Below are 3,752 nucleotides of genomic sequence, written 5' to 3' on the forward strand. Positions count from 1 at the left end.
AGAAGAGGAAGAAACCTCATTGTTTAAATGAGAGAAGAGGGTCATCTCTTAAATAGAGATGGGAGAGAGGAGTTAGAATGTAACTCCCATGTCTATGAATGTCACCATTCATAAGTGTGTGAGGCCAAGTGTGAGATTCCTCTTAAGGAGGAATAATCTAAAATTAGAAATTACAATATATATTTGTCCTCACATATTCCACTAGATGACAAAATAAGATGTAGTGGAAAAAGGACAAAAAGAAATATATTAGGATACCTTGGCTTATATCCTAATATATTACAACAATAAATAAAGAAGGTCTAACCTTGGTTTATAAACACACCAAGGAAAGATTACAACTTCTAACACCCCCCTTTAATCTTTACTTGGGGAAATTACATCAAAGGGTATTAAACCCATAATTTACAAAAATCTGCAACTTAATCTTCAATATGCAGTAATTTGATTGTCTTCAAGCCATATGGTACATTTGTAGATCCAAGAGAAGTACATGAGTCCTTTGAATGTGATCAAGTGGAAGTATAGACACATCTTCGAGAAGGTTCCTTGATGGATTACCTAAAAAAAAAGAGAACAACAAGACAAATATCCACAAGTAGAATGCCATCATATATGCAAATTCGAAATCCTTTTGAATAAGGATAATAAAACTCTCATAGAGAAACAATGAGTAAAACATGTTACCACAAAACAATGGAGATAACCTGATATCAAGATAAATTATATGCTCAAAAAATTGTCAACAAGGACAAATTGAGTAAAAATAAATGAATGTGTTCACCAACATGTAATGGAGTTAACATGATATCTAAAATAAGTCATAAGCTCAAAAATGATCATAATATGGGCCAAAATGACCAATCTTTATGCAATAAGTCTCTCATGAAAGAAACATAATAATGCACTAATGACCACAGACAAGGCCAACTAATGAAATCTGCATCAACATTGTATCAATCACATGGATATAGACAGTCCATTAATGAGTCATCCCACTACAAGTGAATGGGTCGTGACTCCATCACCTACATGACCCATGATCTAGGCAATAAAGAATGCAGAACATTATCACATTGTATATTTATCAAAGGAATATAAGAGAGACAATAATAGATAAGTAGAAGTTCTATAGTTTTCCAAGGGTTTTATCAAGTAAAAGTTGAGCAAATTATTTGGAGAAGCTGGCAAGTTCTAGTGAATAGAAATTTTCCTTCGTGTTTTGTGTAAGGCCGAGAAAGAGACGCAATTCTCCAGTTCAATGGAGATAGTGGGGAAGGCCAAGGAAGATGTTTCCCTCCCAAAAGCAACAATGACCAATATCATCAAGGAGATGTTACCTGCACATGTTCGTGTAACAAAAGATGCCCAAGATCATTTAATCGAGTGCAGTGTTGAGTTTATCAATTTAATCTCTTCTGAGACCAATGAAATATGCTACAAAGAGGAGAAGCGAACTATTGCTCCAGAGCATGTTCTAGAATCCCTTGAGATTCTTGGCTTTGGGAGCTATATTAGGGAGGTTAATGTTGCATATGAGCAGCATAGAATTGAAGCTTGGGATTCTCCAAAAGCAGGAACTAAAAGGTCTAAAGAGAAACTAGAAATGACAGAAGAGGAAGCCTTGTTTGAACAGCAGAGAATGTTTGCTGAGGCTCGTGCGCGCATGAACAGTGGAAATAATGTTCACATGCAATCTCAATCGGAGTGAATAAAAAGTGATTTTGCTATCTCAATCGGAGTGAATAAAAAGTGATTCTGAGATGCGCCCGCCTGCACAACCAACCCACAATAAGTCCAACCCTCCTCTTATCGAACATGTATAAGAGGCCAGGAGGGCTCGATCCCGCAACCTCCTCGGACCCAAACCAGGTGGCCGCGTTCGCCGCAGATCCACGTAAGACACAGCGACACTTCGAAGATTTTTACGAAGATATTTTTGAGGAGCTCAGCAAGTATGGAGAGATCGAGAATCTGTCACATAAGAGCACAATGTCACCCACTTGAGTGGTGCACCCACAGTCTTAGGCATAATTGCAACGCCTAGAAAAAGATGCTGAAACAACCTTGAAAGCAAGGAAGGAAAAAAGCGATGCTAGAGAAATGCAAAGCTTTTATCAACTACTTGAAAACGTGCAAAATATTACAAGGACAGCTTACTGCAAAAGGCCGAGTTTATGAAAAAAAGCTACCCTGGCTAAAATATGATTTGATAAAAAAATAGTATATGGAGGCAAAAGAGAAAGAAAGAGCACAGAGTTGCTAATAATGAAAATCCTTTGGCGGCAAGCCTTCCAAAGGGGGTTAGATGAAAACTAATAGAAAATAAGAAGTAACCTGCACAAATTAGAGCAAACAAAAGTTAAACGGGTTTGGCGGTAAACCAGCCAAATCCAAAAAAAAAATTCAATTTCTTCCATCTTAAAAAGATTAAAGAAGAAATTAGTGAAATCTCTCTCACAAGTCTCCTTCGAATCGTACCTTCATGCAAACACTCAAAACAAAGATTAAACTGCTCTGATACCATGTTAGAAATGGAAAAAGAAATCTGTAAATAAGCAACACCAAGAAAGAATCTAAGTGAGTAAATGCATGAAAAGATATTACCATAAAATAGGAGAGAGAAAGCTTGAAGCTCCAACACCATGAGACAAGATATTTGGAAAGGGGAAAGCAAAGAAAACCCCTTGTGACATTATGAATGAGGCATGAAAAGCCTAAGAAGAAAAAGAGAGAGAGCAAGAGAGCAATGGCTCATACAATATTTGAGAAGAGGAAGAAACCTCATTGTTTAAATGAGAGAAGAGGGTCATCTCTTAAATAGAGATGAGAGAGAGGAGTTAGAATGTAACTCCCATGTCTATGAATGCCACCATTCATAAGTGTGTGAGGCCAAGTGTGAGATTCCTCTTAAGGAGGAATAATCTAAAATTAGAAATTACAATATATATTTGTCCTCACATATTCCACTAGATGACAAAATAAGATGTAGTGGAAAAAGGACAAAAAGAAATATATTAGGATACCTTGGCTTATATCCTAATATATTACAACAATAAATAAAGAAGGTCTAACCTTGGTTTATAAACACACCAAGGAAAGATTACAACCTCTAACAGTATATACCAACAAGACCCCAAAACCTAAAAGCATTAAAAGCACATCTAGAATAACTTTTGATAGTGCAACGGGGAGGAGTATAGCTGAAGTGGCCACCTACAATCAAAAAGAAGGAACTAATGAATTGGATCTAAACAATTTTGAAATCACACACACAAATTTGGGGGTGATGAACCATGAAACAAAGGAACACTGGGTGGAAGCATCTACTAAACAAATTGTGCTACAGTCGTCGAAAGATGAGATTGAAAAGAAGAAACTAAAAGCTAAGATAAATGCAATGGCCAAATACATAAGTTCATTGAAAGGTCTAAGTTTGGTTCCCAGTGACCAACTGTGGCTTACCTTTGACTCTAGTGTCCCTAAAAACCAAAAATTGCTAAGTAACTTAAAGAAGGGAAAGATGATGATGGCAACTGTGTTCAGTTCGATTGGCCTAGTAACAAATTAGGTTGCTAAACTCATGCAAAATCTGCATGAAATTATTTCTCTAGTTGGGGCTACACTTGATGAATCCCACATTCAGTTAGCAGTTTTGAAGGGTGCAGTTGAAAAATTCTCAGCTATGGTGACTCAATTGGTAGAGGTAGAAGATTACAGGCCAGAAAAGTTTCTAAAGGAAAACTCACTAC

At 36.7% G+C, this 3,752-nt stretch overlaps 1 pseudogene; it reads left to right on the top strand.

Annotated features, from left to right (window-relative positions):
* The first annotated feature begins 1,185 nt into the window (after positions 1-1,185).
* LOC149542412 (protein Dr1 homolog pseudogene) lies at positions 1,186-1,717 on the top strand (annotated as a pseudogene).
* The last annotated feature ends 2,035 nt before the right edge of the window (positions 1,718-3,752 follow it).

Source organism: Cupressus sempervirens, chromosome 8, assembly GCF_028749045.1.
Source record: "Cupressus sempervirens isolate cs-2001-9-10 chromosome 8, ASM2874904v1, whole genome shotgun sequence".
NCBI classification, from domain to species: Eukaryota; Viridiplantae; Streptophyta; class Pinopsida; order Cupressales; family Cupressaceae; genus Cupressus; species Cupressus sempervirens.